We start from the raw sequence: 16094 nt of genomic DNA, 5'->3' as shown, positions 1-16094 counted from the left end.
ATATTTCCATGTTTCTACAGATGGCGGTGTTGATATTTCCATCTATACACAGATGGCCGTGTAGATATTTCCATGTTTATACAGATGGCGTCGTAGGTATTTCCATGGACATGCAGATGGCGGTCTAGATATTTCCATGTTTATAGAGATAGCGGTGTAGATATTTCCATGTTTACACAGATGGTGGTGTAGATATTTCCGTGTTCATACACATGGCGGAGTAGATACATCCATCTTTATGGAGATGGCAGTGTAGACATATTCATGTTTATAGAGATGGCAGTGTAGATATTTCCATGTTTATACAGATGGCCGTGTAGTTATTTCCATATTTATACAGATGTCTGTGTAGATATTTCCATGTGTATACAGATGGTATTGTAGTTATTTCCATGTATATACAGATGGTGGTGTAGATATTTCCATGCTTATACAGTTGGCGGTGTAGATATTTCCATGTTTTTACAGATGGCAGTGTAGATATTTCAATGTTTATAGAGATGGCGCTGTACATATTTCCTTGTTTATACAGATAACGGTGGAGATATTTCCATGTTTATACAGAGAACAGTGGAGATATTTCCATGTTTATACACACAGCGGTGTACATATTTCCATGTTTATAAATACAGCGGTGTAGGTATTTCCATGTTTATACAGATAGCGGTGCAGATATTTCCATGTTTACACAGATGCCTATGAAGATATTTCCATATTTGTACAGAGGGCTTTGTAGATATTTCTATGTTTATACAAATGGCAATGTAGATATTTAAATATTCCTACACATGACTGTGTAGGTATTTGCATGTTTATACAGATGTCTTTGTAGATATTTCCATGTTTATAGAGATAGCGGTGCAGATCTTTCCATGTTTATACAGATAGCGGTGTATATATTTCCATGTTTATACAGATCATGGTGTAGATATTTCCATGTTTATACAGATACCGGTGTAGTTATTTCCATGTTTATACAGACCGCAGTGTAGATATTTCCCTGTTTATAGAGATAGCAGTGTAGATATTTCCATGTTTGTACAGATGGCGGTGTTGATGTTTCCATCTATACACAGATTGCCGTGTAGGTATTTCCATGTGTATTCAGATGGCATTGAAGATATTTCCATGTTTATACAGTTGGTGGTGTAGATATCTCCATGTTTACACAGATGACTGTATAGGTATTTCCATGTTTATACAGATGGCGGTGTAGATATTTCCATGTTTATAGAGATAGCTGTGTAGATATTTCCATGTTTATACAGATAGCGGTGTAGATATTTCCATGTTTATGCAGATCGCGGTGTAGATATTTCCATGTTTATACAGATCGCGGTGTAGATATTTCCATGTTTATACAGATAGCGGTGTAGATATTTCCATCTTTCTACAGATTGCATTGTAGATATTTCCATGTTTATACAGATGGCGGTGTAGATATTTCCATGTTTATATAGATGGTAGTGTAGATATTACCATGTTTATACAGGTAGTGGTGTAGATATTTTCATGTTTATAGAGATGGCGGTGTAGATATTTCCATGTTTATAGAGATAGAAGTGTAGATATTTACATGCTTATACAGATGGCTGTTTAGTTATTTCCATGTGTATACCGATGGCATTGTAGATATTTCCATGTTTATACAGATGACTGTGTAGGTATTCCATGTTTTTACAGATGGCACTGCAGATATTTCCATGTTTATAGAGATAGCGGTGTAGATATTTCCATGTTTGTACAGATGGCAGTGTTGATATTTCCATCTATACACAGAAAGCCGTGTAGATATTTCCATGTTTATACAGATGGCGGCGTGGATATTTCCATGGACATGCAGATGGTGGTGTAGATATTTCCGTGTTTATACCTATGGCGGAGTAGATACTTCCATCTTTTTGGAGATGGCAGTGTAGATATTTTCATGTTTATAGAGATGGCGGTGTAGATATTTCCATGTTTATAGAGATAGCAGTGTAGATATTTACATGCTTATACAGATGGCTGTTTAGATATTTCCATGTGTATACAGATGGCATTGTAGATATTTCCATGTTTATACAGATGACTGTATAGGTATTTCCATGTTTTTACAGATGGCACTGCAGATATTTCCATGTATATAGAGATAGCGGTGTAGATATTTCCATGTTTGTACAGATGGCCGTGTTGATATTTCCATCTATACACAGATGGCCGTGTAGATATTTCCATGTTTATACAGATGGCGGCGTAGATATTTCCATGGACATGCAGATGGCGGTGTAGATATTTCCATGTTTATACAGATAGCGGTGTAGATATTTCCATGTTTACACAGATGGTGGTGTAGATATTTCCGTGTTTATACACATGGCGGAGTAGATACTTCCATCTTTATGGTGATGGCAGTGTAGATATTTTCATGTTTATAGAGATGGCGGTGTAGATATTTCCATATTTATAGAGATAGCGGTGTAGATATTTCAATCTTTCTACAGATGGCAGTGTAGATATTTCTATGTTTATACAGACGGCTGTGTAGTTATTTCCATATTTACACAGATGTCTGTGTAGATATTTCCATGTGTATACAGATGGTATTGTAGGTATTTCCAAGTTTATACAGATGGTGGTGTAGATATTTCCATGCTTATACAGTTGGCGGTGTAGATATTTCCATGTTTTTACAGATGGCAGTGTAGATATTTCAATGTTTATAGAGATGGCGCTGTACATATTTCCATGTTTATACAGATAACGGTGGAGATATTTCCATGTTTATACAGAGAGCAGTGGAGATATTTCCATGTTTATACACATAGCGGTGTATGTATTTCCATGTTTATAGAGACAGCGGTGTAGGTATTTCCATGTTTACACAGATGCCTATGCAGATATTTCCATATTTATACAGAGGGCTTTGTAGTTATTTCTATGTTTATACAAATGGCAGTGTAGATATTTACATATTCCTACACATGACTGTGTAGGTATTTCCATGTTTATACAGATGTCTTTGTAGATATTTCCATGTTTATAGAGATAGCGGTGCAGATATTTCCATGTTTATACAGATAGCGGTGTATATATTTTGATGTTTATACGGATCATGGTGTAGATATTTCCATGTTTATACAGATACCGGTGTAGTTATTTTCATGTTTATACAGACCGCAGTGTGGATATTTCCCTGTTTATAGAGATAGCAGTGTAGATATTTCCATGTTTGTACAGATGGCGGTTTTGATGTTTCCATCTATACACAGATTGCCGTGTAGGTATTTCCATGTGTATTCAGATGGCATTGAAGATATTTCCATGTTTATACAGATGGTGGTGTAGATATTTCCATGTTTACACAGATGACTGTATAGGTATTTCCATGTTTATACAGATGGCGGTGTAGATATTTCCATGTTTGTAGAGATAGCTGTGTAGATATTTCCATGTTTATACAGATAGCGGTGTAGATATTTCCATGTTTATGGAGATCGCGGTGTAGATATTTCCATGTTTATACAGATCGCGGTGTAGATATTTCCATGTTTATACAGATAGCGGTGTAGATATTTCCATCTTTCTACAGATGGCATTGTAGATATTTCCATGTTTATACAGATTGTGGTGAAGATATTTCCATGTTTATACAGATCACGGTGTAGATATTTCCATGATTATACAGATCGCGGTGTAGATATTTCCATGTTTATACAGATGGCGGTGTTGATATTTCCATGTTTATACAGATCACGTTGTAGATATTTCCATGTTTATAGAGATAGCGTTGTAGATATTTCCATGTTTATACAGATAGCGTTGAAGATATTTCCATGTTTATACAGACCGCGGTGTAGGTATTTCCATGGTTATACAGATAGCGGTGCAGATATTTCCATGTTTGTACAGATGGTGGTGTTGATATTTCCATCTATACACAAATGACCGTGTAGATATTTCCATGTTTATACAGATGGCGGCGCAGATATTTCCATGGATATGTAGATGGTGGTGTAGATATTTCCAAGTTTATAAAGATAGCGGTGTAGTTATTTCCATGTATATACACATGGCTGTGTAGATATTTCCATGTTTATACAGATGGCGGTGTATATATTTCCATGTTTATACTGATAACTTTGTAAGTATTTCCATGTTTATACAGATGGCGGTGTAGATATTTCGATGTTTATAGAGATAGCAGTGGAGATATTTCCATGTTTATACAAATAGCGGTGTAGATATTTCCATGTTTATACTGATCATGGTGTAGATATTTCCATGTTTATAGAGAGGGCGGTGTAGATATTTCCATGTTCATAGAGATAGCGGTGTTGATTTTTCCATGTTTATTGAGATAGCTGTGTGGATATTTCGATGTTTATACAGATAGGGGTGTAGATATTTAAATGGTTATACAGATAGCGCTGCAGATATTTCCATGTTTGTACAGATGGCGGTGTTGGTATTTACATCTATACACAGAAGACCGTGTAGATATTTCCATGTTTATACAGATGGCGGCGCAGATATTTCCATGGTTATGTAGATGGTGGTGTACATATTTCCATGTTTATATAGATAGCGGTGTAGTTATTTCCATGTTTCTATAGATAGCGGTGTAGATATTTCCATGTATATACACATGGCTGTGTAGATATTTACATGTTTATACAGATGGCGGTGTAGATATGTCCATGTTTATAGAGATGGCGGTGTAGATATTTCCATGTTCATAGAGATAGCGCTGTTGATTTTTCCATGTTTATAGAGATAGCGGTGTGGATATTTCCATGTTTATACAGATAGTGGTGTAGATATTTCCATGTTTATAGAGATGGCGGTGTAGATATTTCCATGTTTATACAGATCACGGTGTAGATATTTGCTTGTTTATACAAATAGCGGTGTAGTTATTTCCATGTTTATACAGATAGCGGTGTAGATATTTCCATGTATATACAGATGGCTGTGTAGATATTTCCATGTTTATACCGATGGCTGTGTAGATATTTCCATGTTTATACAGATGACTTTGTAGGTATTTCCAAGGTTATACAGATGGCGGTGTAGATATTTCCATGTTTATAGAGATAGCTGTGTAGATATTTCCTTGTATATACAGATAGCGGTGTAGATATTTCCATGTTTATACAGATCGCGGTGTAGATATTTCCATGTTTATACAGATCGCGGTGTAGATATTTCCATGTTTTTACAGATAGCGGTGTAGATATTTCCGTGTTTTTACGGATATCGGTGTAGATATTTCCATGTTTACACAGATTGCGGGGTAGATATTTCCATCTTTCCACAGATGGCATTGTAGATATTTCCATGTTTATATAGATGGCGGTGTAGATATTTCCATGTTTATATAGATGGTGGTGTAGATATTACCATGTTTATACAGATAGCGGTGTAGATATTTCCATGTATATACAGATCGTGGTGAAGATATTTCCATGTTTATACAGATCGCGGTGTAGATATTTCCATGTTTATACAGATCGTGGTGTAGATATTTCCATGTTTATACACATAGCGGTGTAGATATTTCCATGTTTATACAGATAGCGGTGTAGAAATTTCCATGTTTATAGAGAAAGCGGTGTAGGTATTTTCATGTTTATAGACATAGCGGTGTAGATATTTCCATGTTTATATAGATGTCGTTGTAGATATTTCCATGTTTATACCGATAGCGGTGTTGGTATTTCCACGTTTATACAGATAGCGATGTAGATATTTCCATGTTTATACAGCTCTCGGTGCAGATATTTATATCTTTATACAGATGGCATTGTAGATATTTCCTTGTTCACACAGATGGCGGTGTAGATGTTCCCATGTTTATATAGAGGGCGGAGTAGTTAGTTCCATATTTTTGCAGATGGCAGTGTAGATATTTTCATGTTTATAGAGATGACGGTGTAGATATTTCCATGTTTATAGAGATAGCAGTGTAGATATTTACATGCTTATACAGATGGCTGTTTAGTTATTTCCATGTGTATACCGATGGCATTGTAGATATTTCCATGTTTATACAGATGACTGTATAGGTATTCCATGTTTTTACAGATGGCAGTGCAGATATTTCCATGTTTATAGAGATAGCGGTGTAGATATTTCCATGTTTGTACAGATGGCGGTGTTGATATTTCCATCTATACACAGAAAGCCGTGTAGATATTTCCATGTTTATACAGATGGCGGCGTGGATATTTCCATGGACATGCAGATGGTGGTGTAGATATTTCCGTGTTTATACACATGGCGGAGTAGATACTTCCATCTTTTTGGAGATGGCAGTGTAGATATTTTCATGTTTATAGAGATGGCGGTGTAGATATTTCCATGTTTATAGAGATAGCAGTGTAGATATTTGCATGCTTATACAGATGGCTTTTTAGATATTTCCATGTGTATACAGATGGCATTGTAGATATTTCCATGTTTATACAGATGACTGTATAGGTATTTCCATGTTTTTACAGATGGCACTGCAGATATTTCCATGTATATAGAGATAGCGGTGTAGATATTTCCATGTTTGTACAGATGGCAGTGTTGATATTTCCATCTATACACAGATGGCCGTGTAGATATTTCCATGTTTATACAGATGGCGGCGTAGATATTTCCATGGACATGCAGATGGCGGTGTAGATATTTCCATGTTTATACAGATAGCGGTGTAGATATTTCCATGTTTACACAGATGGTGGTGTAGATATTTCCGTGTTTATACACATGGCGGAGTAGATACTTCCATCTTTATGGTGATGGCAGTGTAGATATTTTCATGTTTATAGAGATGGCGGTGTAGATATTTCCATATTTATAGAGATAGCGGTGTAGATATTTCCATCTTTCTACAGATGGCAGTGTAGATATTTCTATGTTTATACAGACGGCTGTGTAGATATTTCCATATTTATACAGATGTCTGTGTAGATATTTCCATGTGTATACAGATGGTATTGTAGGTATTTCCAAATTTATACAGATGGTGGTGTAGATATTTCCATGCTTATACAGTTGGCGGTGTAGATATTTCCATGTTTTTACAGATGGCAGTGTAGATATTTCAATGTTTATAGAGATGGCGCTGTACATATTTCCATGTTTATACAGATAACGGTGGAGATATTTCCATGTTTATACAGAGAGCAGTGGAGATATTTCCATGTTTATACACATAGCGGTGTACGTATTTCCATGTTTATAGAGACAGCGGTGTAGGTATTTCCATGTTTATACAGATAGTGGTGCAGATATTTCCATGTTTACACAGATGCCTATGCAGATATTTCCATATTTATACAGAGGGCTTTGTAGATATTTCTATGTTTATACAAATGGCAGTGTAGATATTTAAATATTCCTACACATGACTGTGTAGGTATTTCCATGTTTATACAGATGTCTTTGTAGATATTTCCATGTCTATAGAGATAGCGGTGCAGATATTTCCATGTTTATACAGATAGCGGTGTATATATTTTGATGTTTATACGGATCATGGTGTAGATATTTCCATGTTTATACAGATACCGGTGTAGTTATTTTCATGTTTATACAGACCGCAGTGTGGATATTTCCCAGTTTATAGAGATAGCAGTGTAGATATTTCCATGTTTGTACAGATGGCGGTGTTGATGTTTGCATCTATACACAGATTGCCGTGTAGGTATTTCCATGTGTATTCAGATGGCATTGAAGATATTTCCATGTTTATACAGATGGTGGTGTAGATATTTCCATGTTTACACAGATGACTGTATAGGTATTTCCATGTTTATACAGATGGCGGTGTAGGTATTTCCATGTTTATAGAGATAGCTGTGTAGATATTTCCATGTTTATACAGATAGCGGTGTAGATATTTCCATGTTTATGCAGATCGCGGTGTAGATATTTCCATGTTTATACAGATCGCGGTGTAGATATTTCCATGTTTATACAGATAGCGGTGTAGATATTTCCATCTTTCTACAGATGGCATTGTAGATATTTCCGTGTTTATACAGATTGTGGTGAAGATATTTCCATGTTTATACAGATGGCGGTGTTGATATTTCCATGTTTATACAGATCACGTTGTAGATATTTCCATGTTTATAGAGATAGCGTTGTAGATATTTCCATGTTTATACAGATAGCGTTGAAGATATTTCCATGTTTATACAGACCGCGGTGTAGGTATTTCCATGGTTATACAGATAGCGGTGCAGATATTTCCATGTTTGTACAGATAGCGGTGTAGATATTTCCGTGTTTTTACGGATATCGGTGTAGATATTTCCATGTTTACACAGATTGCGGGGTAGATATTTACATCTTTCCACAGATGGCATTGTAGATATTTCCATGTTTATATAGATGGCGGTGTAGATATTTCCATGTTTATATAGATGGTGGTGTAGATATTACCATGTTTATACAGATAGCGGTGTAGATATTTCCATGTATATACAGATCGTGGTGAAGATATTTCCATGTTTATACAGATCGCGGTGTAGATATTTCCAAGTTTATTCAGATCGCCGTGTAGATATTTCCATGTTTATACAGATAGCGGTGTAGATATTTCCATGTTTATACAGATAGCGGTGTAGATATTTCCATGTTTATAGAGAAAGCGGTGTAGGTATTTCCATGTTTATAGACATAGCGGTGTAGATATTTCCATGTTTTTACCGATATCGGTGTAGATATTTCCAGGTTTACACAGATTGCGGGGTAGATATTTCCATCTTTCCACAGATGGCATTGAAGATATTTCCATGTTTATATAGATGGCGGTGTAGATATTTCCATGTTTATATAGATGGTGGTGTAGATATTACCATGTTTATACAGATAGCGGTGTAGATATTTCCATGTATATACAGATCGTGGTGAAGATATTTCCATGTTTATACAGATCGCGGTGTAGATATTTCCATGTTTATACAGATCGCGGTGTAGATATTTCCATGTTTATACAGATAGCGGTGAAGATATTTCCATGTTTATACAGATAGCGCTGTAGATATTTCCATGTTTATAGAGATAGCGGTGTAGGTATTTCCATGTTTGTAGACACAGTGGTGTAGATATTTCCAAGTTTATATAGATGTCGTTGTAGATATTTCCATGTTTATACTGATAGCGGTGTTGGTATTTCCACGTTTATACAGATAGCGATGTAGATATTTCCATGTTTATACAGCTCTCGGTGCAGATATTTATATCTTTATACAGATGGCATTGTAGATATTTCCTTGTTCACACAGATGGCGGTGTAGATGTTTCCATGTTTATATAGAGGGCGGAGTAGTTAGTTCCATATTTATGGAGATGGCAATGTAGATATTTTCATGTTTATAGAGATGGCGGTGTAGATATTTCCATGTTTACAGAGATAGCAGTGTGGATATTTACATGCTTATACACATGGCTGTTTAGATATTTCCATGTGTATTCAGATGGCATTGTAGATATTTCCATGTATATACAGATGACTGTATAGGTATTTCCATGTTTTTACAGATGGCACTGCAGATATTTCCATGTTTTTAGAGATAGCGGTGTAGATATTTCCATGTTTGTACAGATGGCGGTGTTGATATTTCCATGTTTATACAGATGGCGTCGTAGATATTTCCATGGACATGCAGATGGCGGTGTAGATATTTCCATGTTTATACAGATAGCGGTGTAGATATTTCCATGTTTACACAGATGGTGGTGTAGATATTTCCGTGTTCATACACATGGCGGAGTAGATACATCCATATTTATGGAGATGGCAGTGTAGACATATTCATGTTTATAGAGATGGCGGTGTAGATATTTCCATATTTATAGAGATAGCGGTGTAGATATTTCCATCTTTCTACAGATGGCATTGTAGATATTTCCATGTTTACACAGATGCCTATGCAGATATTTCCATATTTATACAGAGGGCTTTGTAGATATTTCTATGTTTATACAAATGGCAGTGTAGATATTTAAATATTCCTACACATGACTGTGTAGGTATTTCCATGTTTATACAGATGTCTTTGTAGATATTTCCATGTTTATAGAGATAGCGGTGCAGATATTTCCATGTTTATACAGATAGCGGTGTATATATTTTGATGTTTATACGGATCATGGTGTAGATATTTCCATGTTTATACAGATACCGGTGTAGTTATTTTCATGTTTATACAGACCGCAGTGTGGATATTTCCCAGTTTATAGAGATAGCAGTGTAGATATTTCCATGTTTGTACAGATGGCGGTGTTGATGTTTGCATCTATACACAGATTGCCGTGTAGGTATTTCCATGTGTATTCAGATGGCATTGAAGATATTTCCATGTTTATACAGATGGTGGTGTAGATATTTCCATGTTTACACAGATGACTGTATAGGTATTTCCATGTTTATACAGATGGCGGTGTAGGTATTTCCATGTTTATAGAGATAGCTCTGTAGGTATTTCCATGTTTATACAGATAGCGGTGTAGATATTTCCATGTTTATGCAGATAGCGGTGTAGATATTTCCATCTTTCTACAGATGGCATTGTAGATATTTCCGTGTTTATACAGATTGTGGTGAAGATATTTCCATGTTTATACAGATGGCGGTGTTGATATTTCCATGTTTATACAGATCACGTTGTAGATATTTCCATGTTTATAGAGATAGCGTTGTAGATATTTCCATGTTTATACAGATAGCGTTGAAGATATTTCCATGTTTATACAGACCGCGGTGTAGGTATTTCCATGGTTATACAGATAGCGGTGCAGATATTTCCATGTTTGTACAGATAGCGGTGTAGATATTTCCGTGTTTTTACGGATATCGGTGTAGATATTTCCATGTTTACACAGATTGCGGGGTAGATATTTACATCTTTCCACAGATGGCATTGTAGATATTTCCATGTTTATATAGATGGCGGTGTAGATATTTCCATGTTTATATAGATGGTGGTGTAGATATTACCATGTTTATACAGATAGCGGTGTAGATATTTCCATGTATATACAGATCGTGGTGAAGATATTTCCATGTTTATACAGATCGCGGTGTAGATATTTCCAAGTTTATTCAGATCGCCGTGTAGATATTTCCATGTTTATACAGATAGCGGTGTAGATATTTCCATGTTTATACAGATAGCGGTGTAGATATTTCCATGTTTATAGAGAAAGCGGTGTAGGTATTTCCATGTTTATAGACATAGCGGTGTAGATATTTCCATGTTTTTACCGATATCGGTGTAGATATTTCCAGGTTTACACAGATTGCGGGGTAGATATTTCCATCTTTCCACAGATGGCATTGAAGATATTTCCATGTTTATATAGATGGCGGTGTAGATATTTCCATGTTTATATAGATGGTGGTGTAGATATTACCATGTTTATACAGATAGCGGTGTAGATATTTCCATGTATATACAGATCGTGGTGAAGATATTTCCATGTTTATACAGATCGCGGTGTAGATATTTCCATGTTTATACAGATCGCGGTGTAGATATTTCCATGTTTATACAGATAGCGGTGAAGATATTTCCATGTTTATACAGATAGCGCTGTAGATATTTCCATGTTTATAGAGATAGCGGTGTAGGTATTTCCATGTTTGTAGACACAGTGGTGTAGATATTTCCAAGTTTATATAGATGTCGTTGTAGATATTTCCATGTTTATACTGATAGCGGTGTTGGTATTTCCACGTTTATACAGATAGCGATGTAGATATTTCCATGTTTATACAGCTCTCGGTGCAGATATTTATATCTTTATACAGATGGCATTGTAGATATTTCCTTGTTCACACAGATGGCGGTGTAGATGTTTCCATGTTTATATAGAGGGCGGAGTAGTTAGTTCCATATTTATGGAGATGGCAATGTAGATATTTTCATGTTTATAGAGATGGCGGTGTAGATATTTCCATGTTTACAGAGATAGCAGTGTGGATATTTACATGCTTATACACATGGCTGTTTAGATATTTCCATGTGTATTCAGATGGCATTGTAGATATTTCCATGTATATACAGATGACTGTATAGGTATTTCCATGTTTTTACAGACGGCACTGCAGATATTTCCATGTTTTTAGAGATAGCGGTGTAGATATTTCCATGTTTGTACAGATGGCGGTGTTGATATTTCCATGTTTATACAGATGGCGTCGTAGATATTTCCATGGACATGCAGATGGCGGTGTAGATATTTCCATGTTTATACAGATAGCGGTGTAGATATTTCCATGTTTACACAGATGGTGGTGTAGATATTTCCGTGTTCATACACATGGCGGAGTAGATACATCCATATTTATGGAGATGGCAGTGTAGACATATTCATGTTTATAGAGATGGCGGTGTAGATATTTCCATATTTATAGAGATAGCGGTGTAGATATTTCCATCTTTCTACAGATGGCATTGTAGATATTTCCATGTTTACACAGATGCCTATGCAGATATTTCCATATTTATACAGAGGGCTTTGTAGATATTTCTATGTTTATACAAATGGCAGTGTAGATATTTAAATATTCCTACACATGACTGTGTAGGTATTTCCATGTTTATACAGATGTCTTTGTAGATATTTCCATGTTTATAGAGATAGCGGTGCAGATATTTCCATGTTTATACAGATAGCGGTGTATATATTTTGATGTTTATACGGATCATGGTGTAGATATTTCCATGTTTATACAGATACCGGTGTAGTTATTTTCATGTTTATACAGACCGCAGTGTGGATATTTCCCAGTTTATAGAGATAGCAGTGTAGATATTTCCATGTTTGTACAGATGGCGGTGTTGATGTTTGCATCTATACACAGATTGCCGTGTAGGTATTTCCATGTGTATTCAGATGGCATTGAAGATATTTCCATGTTTATACAGATGGTGGTGTAGATATTTCCATGTTTACACAGATGACTGTATAGGTATTTCCATGTTTATACAGATGGCGGTGTAGGTATTTCCATGTTTATAGAGATAGCTCTGTAGATATTTCCATGTTTATACAGATAGCGGTGTAGATATTTCCATGTTTATGCAGATAGCGGTGTAGATATTTCCATCTTTCTACAGATGGCATTGTAGATATTTCCGTGTTTATACAGATTGTGGTGAAGATATTTCCATGTTTATACAGATGGCGGTGTTGATATTTCCATGTTTATACAGATCACGTTGTAGATATTTCCATGTTTATAGAGATAGCGTTGTAGATATTTCCATGTTTATACAGATAGCGTTGAAGATATTTCCATGTTTATACAGACCGCGGTGTAGGTATTTCCATGGTTATACAGATAGCGGTGCAGATATTTCCATGTTTGTACAGATAGCGGTGTAGATATTTCCGTGTTTTTACGGATATCGGTGTAGATATTTCCATGTTTACACAGATTGCGGGGTAGATATTTACATCTTTCCACAGATGGCATTGTAGATATTTCCATGTTTATATAGATGGCGGTGTAGATATTTCCATGTTTATATAGATGGTGGTGTAGATATTACCATGTTTATACAGATAGCGGTGTAGATATTTCCATGTATATACAGATCGTGGTGAAGATATTTCCATGTTTATACAGATCGCGGTGTAGATATTTCCAAGTTTATTCAGATCGCCGTGTAGATATTTCCATGTTTATACAGATAGCGGTGTAGATATTTCCATGTTTATACAGATAGCGGTGTAGATATTTCCATGTTTATAGAGAAAGCGGTGTAGGTATTTCCATGTTTATAGACATAGCGGTGTAGATATTTCCATGTTTTTACCGATATCGGTGTAGATATTTCCAGGTTTACACAGATTGCGGGGTAGATATTTCCATCTTTCCACAGATGGCATTGAAGATATTTCCATGTTTATATAGATGGCGGTGTAGATATTTCCATGTTTATATAGATGGTGGTGTAGATATTACCATGTTTATACAGATAGCGGTGTAGATATTTCCATGTATATACAGATCGTGGTGAAGATATTTCCATGTTTATACAGATCGCGGTGTAGATATTTCCATGTTTATACAGATCGCGGTGTAGATATTTCCATGTTTATACAGATAGCGGTGAAGATATTTCCATGTTTATACAGATAGCGCTGTAGATATTTCCATGTTTATAGAGATAGCGGTGTAGGTATTTCCATGTTTGTAGACACAGTGGTGTAGATATTTCCAAGTTTATATAGATGTCGTTGTAGATATTTCCATGTTTATACTGATAGCGGTGTTGGTATTTCCACGTTTATACAGATAGCGATGTAGATATTTCCATGTTTATACAGCTCTCGGTGCAGATATTTATATCTTTATACAGATGGCATTGTAGATATTTCCTTGTTCACACAGATGGCGGTGTAGATGTTTCCATGTTTATATAGAGGGCGGAGTAGTTAGTTCCATATTTATGGAGATGGCAATGTAGATATTTTCATGTTTATAGAGATGGCGGTGTAGATATTTCCATGTTTACAGAGATAGCAGTGTGGATATTTACATGCTTATACACATGGCTGTTTAGATATTTCCATGTGTATTCAGATGGCATTGTAGATATTTCCATGTATATACAGATGACTGTATAGGTATTTCCATGTTTTTACAGATGGCACTGCAGATATTTCCATGTTTTTAGAGATAGCGGTGTAGATATTTCCATGTTTGTACAGATGGCGGTGTTGATATTTCCATGTTTATACAGATGGCGTCGTAGATATTTCCATGGACATGCAGATGGCGGTGTAGATATTTCCATGTTTATACAGATAGCGGTGTAGATATTTCCATGTTTACACAGATGGTGGTGTAGATATTTCCGTGTTCATACACATGGCGGAGTAGATACATCCATATTTATGGAGATGGCAGTGTAGACATATTCATGTTTATAGAGATGGCGGTGTAGATATTTCCATATTTATAGAGATAGCGGTGTAGATATTTCCATCTTTCTACAGATGGCATTGTAGATATTTCCATGTTTATACAGATGGCGGTGTAGATATTTCCATGTTTATATAGATGGTGGTGTAGATATTACCATGTTTATACAGGTAGCGGTGTAGATATTTCCATGTTTATACAGATTGTGGTGAAGATATTTCCATGTTTATACAGATCACGGTGTAGATATTTCCATCATTGTAGAGATCGCGGTGTAGATATTTCCATGTTTATACAGATGGCGGTGTTGATATTTCCATGTTTATACAGATCACGGTGTAGATATTTCCATGTTTATAGAGATAGCGGTGTAGATATTTCCATGTTTATACAGATAGCGGTGAAGATATTTCCATGTTTATACAGACCGCGGTGTAGATATTTCCATGGTTATACAGATAGCGGTGCAGATATTTCCATGTTTGTACAGATGGCAGTGTTGATATTTCCATCTGTACAGAGATGACTGTGTAGATATTTCCATGTTTATACAGATGGCGGAGCAGATATTTCCATGGATATGTAGATGGTGGTGTAGGTATTTCTATGTTTATACAGATAGCAGTGTAGTTATTTCGATGTTTATATAGATAGCGGTGTAGATATTTCCGTGTATATACACATGGCTGTGTAGATATTTCCATGTTAATACAGATGGCGGTGTAAATATTTCCATGTTTATACAGATAACTTTGTAAGTATTTCCATGTTTATACAGATGGCGGTGTAGATATTTCGATGTTTATAGAGATAGCAGTGGAGATATTTCCATGTTTATACAGATAGTGGTGTAGATGTTTCCATGTTTATACTGATCGTGGTGTAGATATTTCCATGTTTATAGAGATGGTGGTGTAGATATTTCCATGTTCATAGAGATAGCGGTGTTGATTTTTCCATGTTTATAGAGATAGCGGTGTGGATATTTCCATGTTTATACAGATAGGGGTGTAGATATTTCCATATTTATAGAGATGTCGGTGTAGATATTTCCATGTTTATACAGATCACGGTGTAGATACTTGCTTGTTTATACAAATAGCGGTGTAGTTATTTCCATGTTTATACAGATAGCGGTGTAGATATTTCCATGTATATACAGATGGCTGTGTAG

This window comes from Pan paniscus, chromosome 13 (genome assembly GCF_029289425.2).
Source record: "Pan paniscus chromosome 13, NHGRI_mPanPan1-v2.0_pri, whole genome shotgun sequence".
In the NCBI taxonomy this organism is placed as follows: domain Eukaryota; kingdom Metazoa; phylum Chordata; class Mammalia; order Primates; family Hominidae; genus Pan; species Pan paniscus.
This window is presented reverse-complemented; position numbering follows the sequence as displayed.